The 19,378-nt window shown below is 24.9% G+C and overlaps 1 protein-coding gene across 2 annotated transcripts in view; it reads right to left on the reverse strand.

Annotated features, from left to right (window-relative positions):
• Positions 1-16,768, reverse strand: part of LOC112596594 (monocarboxylate transporter 5-like) — a 33,468-nt gene extending 16,700 nt beyond the window's left edge. Inside the window, exon 1 of one of the 2 annotated variants that reach the window (XM_025342353.1) lies at positions 16,513-16,768. The gene's annotated coding sequence lies outside the window, so the exon portion shown is untranslated. Of the gene's footprint in view, positions 1-12,133; positions 12,354-16,512 lie in introns of those variants that run through there. The other variant, XM_025342354.1, reaches the window with a different exon arrangement.
• Positions 16,769-19,378: the final 2,610 nt, after the last annotated feature.

Below are 19,378 nucleotides of genomic sequence, written 5' to 3' on the forward strand. Positions count from 1 at the left end.
ACCATATACAGACCTAGGTATTGATATTACAACAATAGTTATTCAAACAAAAATATTATAATTAAATAAAAGAATATTAATCAACCACTAAACTAAACATATTTAGATAAAAATAGTTCTGCTCATGTACCGTCATTTTACAAGTGGCTTCTATAAATGCCACAGTTGCATTCATTTGTGATTCATTCATATTATGCTGCCCATCTACCTACAAACAAAAGTGGCTTCTAGAACAACCACTAACACATAAAGGGTTAAGAGATAATTATGTGGATCAAAATGTTTCAGAAAGCAGTATATGGTTTATATAGTACAAAAACTCCATGTTCTAACTCATATTGTAAAAGAGGCGTAAGTTAATGTACCAATATGGCTATTTATAAATTAGAAATTAAAAAGTATTTTTGTTTTTAACAAAATACAAAATAAGAATAATTATATTTTTTAAAAATGAAATGTTTAGTCAAAAATGAAAGCTATTTCTTTTTATGAAAATGCATTAATTGTTTAAAGAATTAAATCAATTTTTAGAAATATTTTTTCTTAAATTACCTATCTATTATTAACAAAAAGAAAAACAATTAAAAATATTTAGCCTTGAATATCCTTTTTGCATTGTTATTCGTTTGTTTCAAATAATTTAAAACTAAATCTTATAGTGATATCTTAACAATGTTACATAATTTAGTTTTATAATTTACGTTACAGAAGTTTATTGAAATTTATTGCGTCACATGCAATCAATTTCAATGCAGTTTTTGCCAGTTAATTTTCCATCGTTCCTATGAATTTAAAGACATTGAAATAGTTATGGAGGAAATTAGGGAACGTTTGATGAAGAGTAAAGTTGATTCAATCGTATGTTCAAAATGATTATAATTTCAATGAATTAAATTTTTTTTTTTTTTCAATTGTTTTATAAAAATAAATATAAATATAATTAATAAAATAATAATATATTGATATTATTTTATTTTAACAATGATTTTTGTTGATGTGATTGTTGTAAAATACTAGTCAATTGCATAAATTTAATAATGTCAAATCTCCACCTAAAAACGATGTGAATTAAAAATAAAACACGATTGTGCCAACATCTTTAACTTATTGGTGATCTGCAAACGATAAATTATAATAAATAATAATACTAGATTATTGTCTAATATTAATTTAAAATATATATTTTTTTTTATCATAATAATTCTAAAATAAATCAAATTAATTATTAATTGAAGACTAAGAAGAATATTTTTTTACCAAAAATGTTTTCCCGATACTCCATATGAAATATGATTATTGTTTTCAGAAAATTGAAGTGATACCACAATTTTTGGTCCCTGACAAGGAAATGAACAAAATAATTCAATATAATATTGAAAAACTCCAGCGAAAAATGAATAAAATTTCAATGAGTTCATTAGATTCAGGTAAGGAGATTCAGTTTTACGATCAGGATTTTAAATGTCAGATGATAGATTGTAGGAAATTATAGTATTTAAAACTGTATATAATTTTTTTGCTAGTTAGGTTAAATATATTAGCTTCTAATCCTAGTATTTATCAAACACTCGATAGTCTGTTAGTCGTTTATTATAGTTTTTATTATCAAAGGTGTAATTCGCTGATTAAAGTACGATAAAAAATATCCAATAGGTAATCGATAATCATTAAAAAAAAAAATAAACAAGAAAAAGTTGTTTTAATTGTTGTATTGTATAAAAGGGTATAAATATCAATTGCGCCGAAAACCACAGGTAAAAAAAAAAAATAATTTTGGGAATGGAAAAAAGTATATATCAATTGCGCCGATCAGTATTTCAATGTTATAAATTGTGTACATCAATTGCGCTGATCGATTCTTAAATATATTATTATATAAACGTGTATAATACAATTAACCGACATGACAAATTATTAAACATGGCAAAATGAAATATGATATTTGACCATTTATTCGACATATTTTTAATTGCCTCACAATCTGATAAAGCTGAAGTTGCCAGATAAGTCACTTTTATATCAAATATTTTAAAACTTTTACAGTCATTGACTTTTAGATTATAAATTGTATAAATTGTGTGTAATGTATATATTTTTGTTTATTGTTGTACAAATTATTATAAAAATAATATAATTAATATAATATTAATAATAATATAAATTAATATTTAATTAATATAATATAATTATTATAAAAATTGAAACCAATTAAAACGGTTTGTGTCATTGTCAAATTCTTCGGCGCAATTGATGTATACCTTTTTTTAATACACATTTTTTATACCGGCGCAATAGATGTATACTATACAGGTAGTGTCCCAAATCCGACGCAATTGACGAACACCGATATAAAATTGTACCTCGTTGGTCATTACTGTGTATGTTGTTGTAATGGATAAGTTAACTTTACATTTAAATTTTATAAATTTTAAATTCAATGATAATTCGTTGTGATAATCATTTGATATGATAAATAACATTAACATTTAAGCATTGCAAATTCTCTTACCACTTTAGCTGACATTAAATAACAATCAAGTATTTCATCGTTGTCAGATTTAATGTAGCGTGAGATATTGTATGGGGCGCGATTTTTTTTTTTTTTAATGTGACGTCCCCAACTGGGGAAAGGTCAGTATAGGCCTAGTCAACATACAAGAATTGACGAAACTTTAACTTATTTTTTTTTAATTCAAAACAATAATGGTTAAGATAAAAATGTTGTTTCAATAACATAGATATCACTTAGCTAAGGGCGCCCATAGGGGGTAGCGGGAGGGGCCATGGTCCCCCGCTTATTTTTTTGCCAATGTTTGTATATTATAATATATTTTATAAATATTTTTAAAAACTATATTTTTTCAATTAAAGCAATCATTGTTTACTAAATTTCGTATTTGTTGTGTTCGTAGCATTAATGAATACTATATAATGCGGGCTAGTTCATGGTCGTGGTCTATATTTTGTGGTATCACATTTATTGTCAGCTTACCTTGGTTGGAGCACAGAATAATTATTCTAGGGTTGAAGAACGCGGAGAAGTTGTTTTTGAAGTAGATCAATAATTGATTAATCATAAAGTGATAAGTGTGATAAGTGATAATATATATCGTGCTATCGCGATCGTGGTCTAAAATCTGACTTGTCAATTCAATTTATATTTTATTGTGATTTGTAAATTATAATTTATATGATCCTTAGCCTTAAACTCTTATTGATTACTAAGTACCTATTAGTCAAAAACAAGTTTGTTATTTTGTAACTTTAACATATTTAACTTAAGATGAATTCACCAAAACAAAAAATATCAAAAAATGATGACGGAAAAATTACTGATGATCAAATGTCTACTCCAACATCAACAAGTTTAGACACAAAATGTGAAACAACACCTTCTAAGCTACAGGTACCAACTCATAAGATTTTTTCCTACAACATAATTGTTTAATAGTCTTGTTATCATTTTTAATAGTTTTTAATAAGTTTAAATATTTTTATTTATTATTTATGAATTTTTGTTAGGATGATATTCAAACTCAAGCAAATCATAAAAACGATATAGATAATTTTCTTGGTAAGTCTGTTGCCAATACATTAAAATATGAAATGCCCCTTGTAGTGCTTATGATTTTTTAAAGCAGATATTGGTGTTGGTGAAAGACTTTTTGTTAACTTGGCTTAAACAGCATGATTGGCTTTCTAACTCAGTCATTTTAAAAGAAGCTTTTTGCAAACTCTATATTTTCTTTGATCCATCGATTGATAAAGGCGGAATACAAGGCACATTCATTAAAACAGCGTTTATTAAGTACTAACTGAAAATGTCAAAGATACATTTGAAATGTTTTTGGCATATATTTTCAGTACAGAGTGCTAAAGATTTAATTACTATTAAAGATGGTAAAAAAATAGATGTACAAGTTAAGTTATTAGATAAGTCACATTTCTATCTTCAATAAAAAAAAATGTATTTTAATAGCTTTACACTTCTATCTACTACATGTAGCGTTGAAAGGTCTTTTAGGTTTGTATTACAATTTATAATATTATTATTTTTTTTTTTTTTTTTACCTCAATTATTAATTATGTTTTATATTCGCTTTAAGTTAGCTCGCTTAAAAGAATTAAAACATGAATTTGTAGTAGTGATACCGAAAACCGCTTGAATGGCTTGGCATTAATAAATATTTACAAAACTTATGTGCAAAGTCAAAAATCAAACATAACAGATGAAACAATAAAATTATTTGTTATGGAGCTTAGGCGCATGTAATTTTTATTTGATAACCAATAATCTTAATATTTTATAAAATTAGTTAATTAATAATATGATATAAATAATGAGTAAAAAGATTTTTTTTTTTCAGTGCACATCATGTCTCATGTAATATTTTGATTAAAATATACATTTAATCATATTATGATACCGTCAATTTTTCACTAAGTTTGTAATTAGTTATACACTAAATAAAGAAAATGATTACAATATGAAATATTATAATATATTATGGCTATATATAAATATGTATAATATACACCTTGCTCCCCCTTCCCAGTGAAAATGTCTACGGATACCCTTGTACTTAGCTAACAGAATTCACTCATTATCCACTGCACCAGTGTACCTACACCGCCTGGTAAGTTGTGTGGAAAAGTATCTTTAATTAACACAAATTCGAAAACAAAATACATAATGATTTTAATAAAATACAATAGTATTTCAGTGTATTACAGTATATTTAAGAGCTAAGACTATGGTGTGATTTAAAATTTAATATATCTAGTTATTGTACACAATTTGACAATAATTTTAGTATAAAATATATATCATACATATTTATTACATATTAGCCATGTTATCTAAAATTAATTTTTCTACATTGTATCCCATTCAATTATAAAAAAACATAACAAATTAAATTAGAACATAATAAGAAAAATATTCATTAATGTGTGATGAGGCTTATTCATTTAAAGAAGAGTAATTGAGTTGGTGTGTGAGATATTATAACTAATTTGAAGTAAGGTGAACGTTTTATAAAATCTATTGATTAATTTCAGTCAAGAGATGCAGAAAGTTTAAAAAATATTATTTTAAATTAATTAAAACAATTAAAAATAGCTGACATACCCATTGTTGCACAAACATTATAACGGTGCTAGCGTCAAGTCAAGCACAGTTGGAGGTTTATAGACTAAGATTAGAGAAAAATATTCAACTGCTCTATACTTTAATTGTCTAGCACATAAGTAAGACTTAGTGGTCACTGACAATGTAAAAATATAAAAAGTTCAATACTTTTTTTTTAAATTTATTTTAAATGCTTTATATTTATTTTTCTCAACCATTCAACAACAGTACATTTATTGTAATGAAAAAAAAAAAATATTGGGATTATAAAACTTTCCTAAACATTAAAATTAATTATGAATCTATAGTAAATAAATTTTAAAAAAAGAAATTAAAAAAAAACACAATTTATTTTTAATTTATTTGTATTTTATAACATTTTATTAAACATTGATCTTTTAAGAAAAATTTTATCAGTAACATTTTACAGATAATAATTAATTACTTTATACTATTATCATAATATTTCATATTAATTTTGTATTAAGGTCATATAACTAACTATATCTCTTAAAGACATGTTTATAAGTAGTTATGATTCAATTGTCTTAGTCATTATTTTAACTAAGCTGTATAAAATGTATAACAATTATAAAAAAAAATGCATACATAATAAAAATTCTAAATTATGTAATTTATAATAAATAATGAATTATTAAAAAAAAATTCAAACAGATACTTAAAAACAGCTTAAAATCAGTTAAATACTTTGAAATTGCATTGAGTATAAAATATGATGGTAAAATTTTATTAGTTTCTACAATTAAAACCTTTGATTTACAAAAAAAATAATAATAATAAAACACCTAATGGGATATCATTATTTTACATGTCAATATTTAACTTTAATTCTTCTAATTTAAATTATCATAAAAATATTTGTAGATTTATACACAAAGTTTTTCTATTATATTTTTAAATAAAACTGATATGGAACATTGTATTGTATTTTTAAATCTAAAAACTTGTAAAAAAATATTGTAAATACCAATTTTTATATAATTGGAGATCTATGATTATAAGTAGAGCTAGGACTTAAATAACTTAAAAAATAAACTTAAATGCACTAAAAAAATGCAAAAATGACCTAAAAACTCCAAAAAATGAATTTAAAAGATGACCAAAAAATATACTTTGATGAGTGGAAAAAATTTTATTTTAAAATAATAATTATTCATTTTTTAATACTATACAAAATAGATAAAACAAATTTAAAAGAAGTAAATTAAATAAATATATTCAAATTTGAGTTGACAATTAATTATATTATTTTTTTCAATATCAATGGATTGGAGTAAGTAATTGGGATTACTTATACAACGCATATTAAAAAAAGCTTAAAATAAACAAAAATGAGTTAAACTACACAAAATTAGTGTAATATTTGTAAAAATGACCTTAAAAATGCAATAAAATGCATTTAACACAAAAAATTCTAAATTGTTATGTAACAAAACAAATTTAGTTTTTGGTTAGAACTATACAGCACTTAAGGAAAAAAATGCAAGTCATCAAAATCCTGGCTCTACTTAAAAGGAATCTTCAGAATCTTTTATTCAATTTTAAAGCTTTTTACCCAAAAATTAAGAATATCAAAACATATAGTATATTGTTCTTTTTTGTGTATCTATAATTATTTTTTTCAAACAAATACAATTAAAATTATATTGTTGAGTAAAATATAATGTCATTTAATTGCAACCATATTAGGTAGGTACATTACACAATGAAATACTAAGTTTTATTTATAACATTTTGAGACATCTATAACAGTGGTATTTATATTATGTGTCTTAAATTAAATAAAAAGCATAGCAATCTGTGTCTGATATTGATTTATTCAAAAACTAAATGTATCTATATTTTAACACATTAAAACCAAAATATATGATACAATATACATAGGTAAGTATCTATATATTTTATAATATATTTATATGTCTAATAATGTCAAACAGATAACTATACGTACAAGATTGTTAATACATTAGTTGTTATTCTTTTAGACTATACAGATCAATTACTAATCAAACTTAAATATTATAATTGTACAAGGGACATTATTTGAAAGCAAAATGTAAATAAACCATTACACTTAATTTTTTAAATTTAATGTTCATAAATCAAAAATATTTTTTTCATTTAAAAAATGCTGAAGTTAAATTATTAAATCCAAAACAAAGTACTATCACACTAATATATTACATATAAAATCTTTACAAAAAATGAAAACTAGAAATATTAAATCCAAGCAGATTTATTTTGCCATAAGTGCTTATGTTTATTTCTGGAATAAATTGAAATACAATAGATAAGTATTTAAAAACGTATTTTGTATGGATTTTCTCTTATTTATGTATTCACTATAAAATAGATGACAAATAATACATGAATATTTCAAAATATATCCATTACCTAAACATGGCAAAATATAATAATGTTTTAATACGCAATATTATACTATTAAAACCTACACAGATTTAACTTTAAAACAATGTAACAACAAATTCCATAAAAACACAAGTAATTATAAAAACAGTAAATAACAGTGTCGAATATTGAAATATATATTTATATTTTACATTGAGATAACACTTACAAGTTACAATGTCCCTCAGAGTAATACATTTATAATATTACAGTAAATATATAATGAATGAATTCATTATTTTAATACTTAAAATGTTTAAAAAAATATTATTTATTTCAAAAATCTAAAATAATATTATTTAATTATTTGTAGAGTATAGTTTACTTGTTATACATTTACGATTAATTTGGAAGTAATATTGAAAACAAACAGAAAAATTAATGAAATTTGGGTTAAGTGTTAAAATTTTATATTCCTATTATGTTTATAATAAATTGTTTTATGGAATAAATAGGCTGATAATATTATTTACACAAAATTGATAAAAAAAAAAAAATTATAATACTCAATAGAAGATAACATAATTTATAAAAATAATTTAATGCTACTTGAATATTCCATGTTATAAAATTTGTTTCTTCCACGAAAATAGTAAGTACTATCTGTTTCTAATGAAAAAATCCCTTAGACCACTCTCTCTCGCTCTCTCTCTATTTGTACAAAGCCGCAGTGAAGAATCATAGACCTTATAATTTAGTCAAAAGACAAAAATAATACACTTTACAGCCAAAAAAAAAAAGATCCATACAAATATTAATTTTAAAGTTAAATTTATAACTTTTTTTTTAAAGTGCGTTGACATTATAATAAAATGTCATGCTCGTTTTGGCATCTTCATGCATTTTAGTTTTGACAGGTTCTAATTAATAGCTATTGGATCACTGACAAGTTGCTGATATAAACTCTAAATCTATCATAAAATTTAAGTATTAAATTTATAACAAATTTTAATTTTTGTCAAAATGTTGTTATTAATAACTTCTTACTAGAAACAATATTTTAGTATTTAACTTAATTTAAATATATACTTTTATTGAATACATTTGTTCAATCAAAATGGAACACCATCGTAAATTGATAGATGATTATATGTCAAAATTAATAGAAGTTACTGAGAATTTAGAAACTATTGTTGATAATTTATTAGAAAAAAAGTTATCAATAAATGGATGAAAGATTATATTTTGGTAAAATATTTTTATTTAGTTTTATTCTTTTCTAACAATTATAAGTAGTATAAAGGAATTACAAACATTTCAATTTATACATGTTTTGTTGTAGGGTTATCAAGTAGAATCTTCAAACGATAAAAAAACAAAGATTATATGAACTAATTCAAGGACAAGGGCCTAACGCATTTGAGAATTTATGTAAAATATTGAATGAAACAGATAACATCAAAGCTTGGAAAATTCTAACTACAACTAAAAAAAGGTAGACATCTCATACTTATATTAATTATTCATTCTTTATTAATATATGCACAATTGGCACAATAAGAGTATGATCTAATGACAAGAAAGAATGAAATTTTGAATGAAGAAGCCACCCACCGATGACACTTGCGATATAAAATTTAATTTGTAAAAACTTGAATAAAAAGCAAATAATTGATTCCTTTTTTAAATGCCTAATATTTTGCTATATTTTCTTAGCATAAAGATATATATTTTGTCATCAACCTTAATAACTTTTTTTTTAAATGTAGAATAATTGATCTGACCTAAACTTATCTTCATTATACTCCTAAATAAAACTGCTTTTTTCTAAAAATTTTTCAAATTTAATATCAAAATAGCCAGTCCAAAGTTATGATATAAACATTTATCGAACTTAACAATTTGAAAGTCTCAAAATCATTAAATAAAAAAAAAGTCATTTAAACTAGAAAAATAATCTGAATACATTTTAATACATTCATAAATAAACATGTATTTAATATTAGTAGTTAATGAATAATTATGTTAACATGGCAAACCTAAATAAATTATTTAAAGACCTAGGATATATTTTTCATACAAAAGCAGATGTAACCAAACAAATATGTTTTAAGAGGACGTCGTACCCGCATATGTTGTCTCCGTCTTACAAATGCGTAACATGGCAAATAGTCTCTCAGAAGATCACGTTTAGCTCCTTACTGAAAATTAGATAGATTGACCTCTTTGAAATTTAAAGGAGATTATTATCTAGGGCATCTCATAGGCTTTTATTATATTTTAATTTTAAAACAGAATTATGAGTATTTAAATTTGTCTTGCACGTCTTAAAACACACATAACTCGCTTTAATAAAATTTAATAAAAACCTAATAGATGCTAAGATATAATCTCACTTTTAAATACAAAAGGTCAATTCATTCTATTTCAACTGAAAAACTAAGCAATCTCTAGTATATATACTAAATATTACAATTATTCTTCTCTTCTGATACTATCTCTTAAGATAAAATAAAAAGAAGTTCTTTGTAAAATATTGACATTTAAATTGTTTTTTGTATGTAAGAAATTAAAAATGTTATTGATGCATTTGTTAAAATATGCTGCAATGAAAAAGCTAACTTTATTAATTTTTTATAATATGCCACGGTTATACTGGAAAAGTTTCAAGCAGAATTTCAAATATGTTTAATACAGAAGGCTTTACTTGCAATGTTAACTGGATGATTGGACAATACATCAATACATGAATAAAGTCTTAACTATAAATATTCCAAAGTTATTTTTTTTTTGTGATCTTGGAAATAATTATTTAGACCATAGTGTAATCAATATGTTTACAATTGGAATAGTAAAAAACCAATGTTATAAAATATGTATTCATAGCATATGCCACACTTTCTGATAAATCATAATTATTTTAAGTTTAATGATAAAATTATATTATAATGTATCAAGAAAACAATTGGCAGACACTACATAATAGACTTATAAAATATATAATATTTATGTTAAATGTGGAAATAATCCATATAATGAATAATTTGACAGATGACTAAACAAATAATACTGCCATGTAAATTGCTTTTTCAAAATCAACAAATAGTATTTTCGTTAAAAAAAAAATAATATTATTTTTTATACATTCTGAATTAAGATGAAAAAATGCTGTCATGTAATTTCCATTTGATAAACAATGAATTGTGAATGTTTAAATAACTTATAACAAGTTTTAAAAGTTTCATCAACTAATATTAAGTCAACTTGACTTAATTTCTTCAAATTAGTTAATTGTTAAAAACTAATATATTATTTTCCAGGTCGATAACTAATACAAACTTTTCATCTTGATTTTTTTTTTTAGTTTTCTTTCAATGAATAATGTAAATCTAATATATTAATCATAGCTTGGAAATTACAGATGCTCGGTTGCATGGTGCATATCTTTGTGAATTAAAGTTAAATCATAATTAATCAATATCGATACATAATTTAACAATTTCCTATGATGAGTTTTGAGGGCTTATCATAGAGATTGTTTATTGCTTTTCGTTTTAAAAAATTGCTAAATTTTTGTCTGTTCAATATTTCTACATAATTCAATTTATGGTAATGTTCAGTAGGAAGATCCAATATTTAATTTTTATTGTTTAACTTAAAAAATGATTTACATGTGTTTTTGAAACACTTCCAATGTTGTTTATCATTTTTCAATAGTTTAGTTAATAAACAAAATTTAAAAAAATCGTTTATAATAATTAATGTTTTATTTTTTCACTAATCATAATCTAACTTACAATTAAACTTATATTTTTAATAGAAATAAAACAGCGCACAATTGTCAACGAGATGGGATCGAAAGATGTACTAACCGATTACATTTATTTAATAAGAACTCATTTCAATTGATATTATCAAAAGTATATCAGATAATCAGGATGTAATTGATAGTCGTATAGAAAACCTGGGACACAATTAGTATGTCAAAAATTGCAATTTTTGTATCGAGAACGCAATTAGTATGCAGCCAAAGATAGGCAAAACTGCCACACGGTTACGTTGATAACATTTTGTCATTAGTTCGTCACGGCATAAGCCATAAAAGTTAAAACCGTCACAACCTCTTATCAATTAAGACGCGCCAATTGATGTTTCACATCAAAAACCTATGACTTCGCGCACTTACACCTAAGACTTAAAAATACGCAGAAATAGCTGATGTAGTGTTGAAAATTGAAATAGCTTGAACAGCAGAGGTCGGGATTGCCGGGCAAATACTAACGAGCTATTTAATGCGTGTTGTGTACTGTGTGTCTTGTGTATAAGTATGTGTATAAACCTAACAACTAGGGACAGATAGGTAAATAAACAAATGGTAACTCAAATGTCGGGTACCAAATTAATATTTAACATCTATATAATAAATAGATGGCAAAAATATAATACATAAAACGGATGCTAGTAGGTAGTTCTTATTTGGGCTTAATATTAATAATACAATATAAACAATACGATCCTCCTAGCCCAACAATATAGAAAATATACAAGATAGCTATTATTAGAGCTACAATATAAATAGAACACAATAATATGCGGCTCTTTTGCCTCAATAATAATAAAAAAAATACTCACAATTTTGTGGAGCGCAGTCTCACCGGCTGGGTCCTATTGCTATAATAGAAGTAATAATTAAATAAAAGAATACATGACACTCGTTAAAATAACAACCAAGTGACGATTAGCACACACTTGTATCAAACATAATAAAAAAGAAGATTGGCGCTCACTCAATATAAATATAAAAAATAAAATAGTTAAATAAGAGCGGCGATTCGTGTACGCAATATGAGGTTTTATGTTATGTATAACGCGATCCGCGACAACGCAGAAAAACCAGACGGTACCTGCGACTATTGTGAGATTATTCGGACAACTACACAAAAACGTATTTAATAATAATTATTATGCAATCGGTCGGCGGCCGTGTTGTACCGCGCGGCGCGCATCCAGTGTGCCGTCGACGGACGATATCTCGTCATTATACCTGTACATACTTCACAATAACAATAGTAATTTCTTATTATTATATTATTATACAAAACTAAAATGAACAAATATAACGAAGATGAGTATAATATGTGCGTGTGTGATACCAGCTTTACCTACTTCCCACCTATTTGTGAATTTGTGATCTACTCGTTTTGTGATATTAGCTGAAACAATAACAAAACTCATCAAATGAACAATTATTAATGTCTTAAGTCTTTCAACAATTGTATTTATCATTTAATTATTATGCAATAAATGAAACATCTATAAGGTAAAAATTCAAATTAATTTAGGTATCTACACCTTCTGACTACTGCGTACTAAGTTTTAGGTTTTAGAATAAAACAAAGTAATTGTTGGTTTAAAAAAATTATATTATTGGATTCTTTTCGATTAATATATCTAGATCATACAATACACGAGTACCTATTACAAATGTTTTATGAAATCCAATTAGGTATATACCAATCATTATAAATTCAACAAAACTAGTACTAAATGTCTATATATTCTGTTCTGTAATGATATAACTTTAATTAGTATCTAGAATATAGATACCTACAGATACAAGTAATTTAAGACACATTTAACAAAACATAAATTTATACCTATTTATAATACAAAATCAAAAATAATTAGTCAATAACAATATTATACATCTATGATTCATTAATCTTAGTCCAATAAAAAAAAATAAAAATATAGATTTAATAAGTAAATAAGTAATGTGTTTATTTAATTGTTTAACTAAATTAGTTGTAACTTGAAGCTATAATAAAAAAAAAAAAAAAAAGTAATGTGTATTATCTAACTGACCACTTATCAATAATCATGGATCATTCTTGATAATTAAATAATTAATTAAACTAATATAGTAATAATTGTTCCTTAAGAAAATTATAGATACTTCTATTAAAATACCAACATAATATTTTGTACCTAAAACATAGATAAAGATTCAAATTTTTTAAAAGTATCTCAGTACAGTTCAAGAGTCAAGACAGAAAAAAGTATCTAGATACTGTATATTAAATATATTTAAGTATTTACAAAAGTGTTATGTCTAAATGTCTTTATACATTTACATAAAGAATTAAAATGTGTTATTAATAAGTAGAGTCCGGATTTATATGCATTTGCATGTTTTTTCTGAAGAGTCCAAAAAATAGCTAGGTAGGTAAGCTACAAATTCGATTTGTAGTCATTAGTCAATAGATCCTAAATATTAGTTTTATTTTGCATATTTTATCATTATTTTGACATGTACTGTATATTTCTGTATTTTACGATATTTTCATTACATATATACGGTTTTTAAATGCAAATATGTAATATTTTGCTTATTTTAATTAAAATAACGTATTTATAGTCCACGTAGGTAATTTGACAAAATCGTTTTCTTATCTTATCTGACACCTATCGGGACAAGTAGTAATCTGTTATTGAGTAGATTTTTGTAAATCATACATTTGTGATTTGTCGTGACTCGTGATCCGTATGTGCATAACTTTCATATATTTTTACTTATTTAAAGTGCATATTTAAATGATAATCAGTCCATAAATACATGCATATTTAACAAATTTTTAGTCGAGTTTTTAGGGCATATAATTCCGGGCCATATTAATAAGGTATTGAGATAAAAAAATAATTTATTACTTAAACTCTTATAATAGATATATATCATAATAAACATAGGTACCTACTATATATTATTTATTATGATATATTATATTTTCATAAAATTAATCAACATTTATCAAATTTAAAATGTATGAAACATGTTACTTTACTAATTACTACTTTTTATTAATTATGAATTATGATGTTCTTATGCTTTTTTTGGAATATGAGAGTAAAAACTTGTATATAATAAAAAAATTGTTTCATCTTAAATCATCAAGGATACTTACATATTTACCCTAATTTTTTAAAATAAATCAACTGAATTCCAATTTTCTTTGTATATCTTCAAATATAAGTAGATGATTGAAACCTAACTATTTAATCATATTCAATAGTTTTTGAAATATCTTGAAATACCTATCATGATTTTCTCCCAGTGTTTTTTATTTCTTTTTAAAAAAGCATTTTTTGTTGAAACACTTTCAGGTATATTAATGCCATAAAAGGTTAAAACACATTTGGAAAAAATTAAATTGACGATAATGGTTGTTGCTTGTATTTATACCTTAAAATAAAAATATCCCATATTTCATTCAAGATTGGATCCATCGTTTCGATCACGTTTTCTTAGCTTTTAATAATTTAATAATTTACATATTATGGGTTAGTAATGCACTTTCGATTTTTTATAGTTTAATCAACAATCAACTGTTAATGGCCAGAGAAAATTTTTTATTGGACAAGAATGTTAAACCGGTAACACTTTGCATAAATAGTGAATTAAAAACCAAGATCGATTTTATAATGAATGAATTAAAGAAGTGTGAGTATTTTGTGTTATAATATGTATTATGTACCTACCCATTCGTGGAAAACAGATCGATGCCGTTAGTGTAAATCAATTGACAATGCATAATTAATTATATTATATGTTTTATACCTAGCTATTATAAAAATTGGTTATGCTGAACCTTTATATAAAAAATTCAATTACTGAATATCTGAAAATAATGAAAATTTCAAAGTGCCGAACTATGAATCGATGATTAAGGTAAGGTTTAGAACTGTACAAATAATTATATTGAAATTTACATTTTAATAATGGTAAAACTATGCGGGCTGAAGCGTATAGCTATAATACGCGCGCCTAGGCACTCAAAAATAATAAGAGCTTATGATTTCGCGCACTAACACCTAAGACCAAAAAATTCGTAGAAATAGGCAATAGCTGATCTGTGTAATGTCATAATAGCTCGATCACCAGTGGTCGGATAGCCGGGAAATGGCATGTGCTGTCGAACTATGTAATGCATGTGGTGTACTGTGTGTCTTGTACATAGGTGTGTATGCAAGTAGTGTGTGTATAAACTTAACAACTACTAACTAGGGACAGATAGGTAAATCAAATAAATAAATAACTCAAATGTTAGGTACCAAATTAATACTTAATATCTATATAATAAATAGATTGAAAAAATATAATACATAAAACGGATGCTAGTGGGTAGTTCTTATTTGGACTTAATATTAATACAGTCAACTCGCGATATAATGAAATTCGATATAACGAATAAAACTACCGGTCCCTTGAAAATATCGCGGTATAACGAACAAATGTAATGTATTTTGGTATCCTCGATGTAGCGAAGCGTTTTTGATCAAAACTCTCGCGATGTAACGAATTTTTATAAATTTGGAGCTTTCTATTACGAATTTTTAATTTTAATTAAGATAAGATACATGTCTCTAGTGTTGTATAACTCTATGAAAAATATATAAAAATAAGTATGTTGCTATTACTACATAATAGATTACGAAGTTTTTCTGATGATTATCATGCGATAGTACACTCAAGTACAGTATCGCAATTAAGATAAGACTTATGTCGATTAGTGACTCTACGCAAAATGTACGTAACATATTATTATACTATGTAACATATTATTATCGGTACCGTTTTAGTTCTGTTCGTTGTGTTAAACGTAACCGTACGTTCGAAAATACGGTATTTTATTAGAAATATTACTACATACATTTATATTGAAATTAAACAATAAATACATACTTATGTGACTCATATATTTTATACATATGTATACAAATAATAAATTTTTGAATTTTTGTTTTAAATCTCGTTATAACGAATTCAATTAGTATATTTTCTTGATAAACGAATTTCGATGTAACGAACTTTCGATATAACGAATTTTTTTCTCGGTCCCTTGAAATTCGTTATATCGTCAGTTGACTGTAATACAATTTAAACAATATAAAAATAATATACGGCCCTTTTGCCTCAATAATAAACACGAATAATAATAAAAAAAAATACTCACAATTTTGTGAAGTGCAGTATGGTCAGCTATTATATAGCTATTGCTATAATATTAAAAAAATACACGATACACGTAAATATAAGAATCAAGCGGCAATTAGCGCACATTTATACTTAACACAATAAAAAAGGAGATTAGCGCTCACGCGACATAAATTTAAAAATACGATTTAAAAAATTATTAAAATAGTTACACTAGAGCGGCGATTTTCAACAATGTTGAAAACCCAGACGGTACGAAGATTGTGAGATTCTTTGCACTACTGCATAAAAACCGGCGCATTCGAATTGCCTCTGCGGTTTTCTCGCGACGTATACAAACTACATCCTTGGGTTTTCAGCGACACTAAAAATAATATTTTGTGATAAACTCGTTGATAATCTCAATTATCGATATTTTATTTGTAACTACCACCTTACAAATTATTGTTGGAAATTAATTTTGTTCATATCAACATTTAGTCACACTTTGATATTTCGTTTGTTCGACAAATCGTCATGGTTATATATATTTTTATTCATACTTATTTAAAATTAGCAATTGAAAATTTTGAAATAATTAAAACGTTCAGTGAAAAAAATTAGCTGTTATATTATATTAATAAATACAAATACGCTATCTAAAAAATTTTGTATGTTCAGAGGTGGTTGTGGGTTGTGTTCAAAACGTTTATGCAAGTGTTATTTGAAAATTGACTAAAATAGTAAAATAATTTTTATTATCTTAATCATAAACACGATAAACACGACAATAACGTTTTAAATCGCCAAAAAATTGATACCTAAGAATTAAAGCTTAAAGCTCTCGACGATCCGTGTAAAAAGCATTCAAAATATTTCATTGGGAGTTGCGTGAAGGAGATGTCATTGACTATCACAGATATAAAGAAAAATATTCATTATGTTTTAAAAATAATGTAGTATTTTCAACGATGACAAATTAAAAATTTTAAGTGAATGTAAAACTTAATACATGGCACAGTGGAGAAGTTACCTATGATACAAAGAGACGTTGTCTACCCATTGTTTTTAAACTGATTGCTCTGCATAATATACATTGTCAATTTGTATTTTATAATCGTATTAAAATATAATGTTTTTATGTAAAAATGTATTGTTATATATTTGTAGTTGGCCTCTTCGTGTTCGTATTACGAAGCACCGCAGTAATAGCAATAAAAAAAAAAAAAAAATATATATATATATAGTGTATAATAGTATGTTGCCTCAGCTTCATCGCGATTTGCATCTATGATCTTATCTACGAAAATAAATATTACAAGTTAAAACATATTTTAAATCTATTTTACTATAATTCCGCGACCCTGTATGTCATTCTAATAATATCTATAGTTCAAGACATATTATTTTGTTATAAGTACCTTATGTTATGATCTACCTATAATGGCTATATTGGTATTAAAATATACAAACTAATTATTATTTATTATATTGTATGTAAATATATCTTCACCACTTATTAAAATAGTTTTTCATCGAATACAAATCTTGGGACATGTTTATATCAAATACAATTTTTTATATTATCTCATAATGACTTATAAAATATTTCTTGCAACATGAATTTCTTAAAATGCAAACTAGTTAAACTGCTTCAGTAAACTGTATTTAAGTATTATTTATTCACTAGCAATATTATCAACGTATGGTTACTGCGAGACATATTATAATAATGTATTAATGTATATTATACATTATACAATCTTTGAAACCCGCATATTACGTTAAACGTCAAATACTTCACAAATGTCAAATATTGGTTCAAATGTTCGACGTTGATTTGTTATCATTATGTTTAGTTATGATTAAATATTACATTATTTTATGATATTTATGTATTATCATATTGATAAAAACGTAAGAAAATATTCAACTAAAACCAATAAAAACAAAATTCTAGCTAAATTATATGTATCCAGAAGTACACGTGTATTCGTGCTGGTTCCATTATGTGCAGATATAAAATTTAAAATCTTTTCTGAAGTTCCATATTGCATAAATTTATTTTCATGTTCTCACTTGATGTATTTATGAAATATAAATTTAATTTTAGAGTTTACAAAAAAACATAAAGAAAATGAGCTACTCACGTTATATACAACGGGATAGAGAGGCAAAGATGTGCTTAAAAATGTGTGCAGTTTTGGTTTTATTACCTGCACATCAAATTGAAATGGGGTTTCAAGAAATTAAAGACCATGCTCAAAATAATGGAGTATTATTACCCAGATTCTTCACTTATATGTCTAGGTAAATTATATTGTACCTGTATAGAAACTACATTGTTATAAAATCTAGTTTTTGTTGAAGTATAATTTTTTTAATAATGCTTGTAATTTAACTGGTGATTTAGTTTTTGGTTTACCAGAAAAGGCCCAGATTGTTTTTCGGTATATGGGCAACCTCGTCGCACTAACAACAATGTTGAGAGTTTTCACTCCACCCTGAAGCAAACTATACAAGTTGCTCACCCAAATTTATGGAGAATGCTTGGTGAGCTGTTATTTCATTCTTATAAAATCTATAAATCATGAGTACTCAATTACTTTAATGTTTAAACAATGTAGAACTTATACAGAAATAACAGGTATCATTTATTTAATTAAATTTATCATGAATAGTTTTTAAATTCTTTTATAATTAAATTATGTAGATACCTAGATATTTTTAAAAATAGAAAAAATACATTATTATTTTTTATTTATTTTTACAAGTTTTACTCCCATGACATTTAATATAACATAATTTTTCAGCCCCAAGGTAGGCACAATGCTTATTATTATTACAACTAGTCTTGCAATGACATGCTGGTACCTTTGAGGGCTCGCAACCGAATTATTACTATA

This window comes from Melanaphis sacchari, unplaced genomic scaffold (assembly GCF_002803265.2).
Source record: "Melanaphis sacchari strain LSU unplaced genomic scaffold, SCAv2.0 Contig32_pilon_pilon, whole genome shotgun sequence".
Taxonomy (NCBI): Eukaryota; Metazoa; Arthropoda; class Insecta; order Hemiptera; family Aphididae; genus Melanaphis; species Melanaphis sacchari.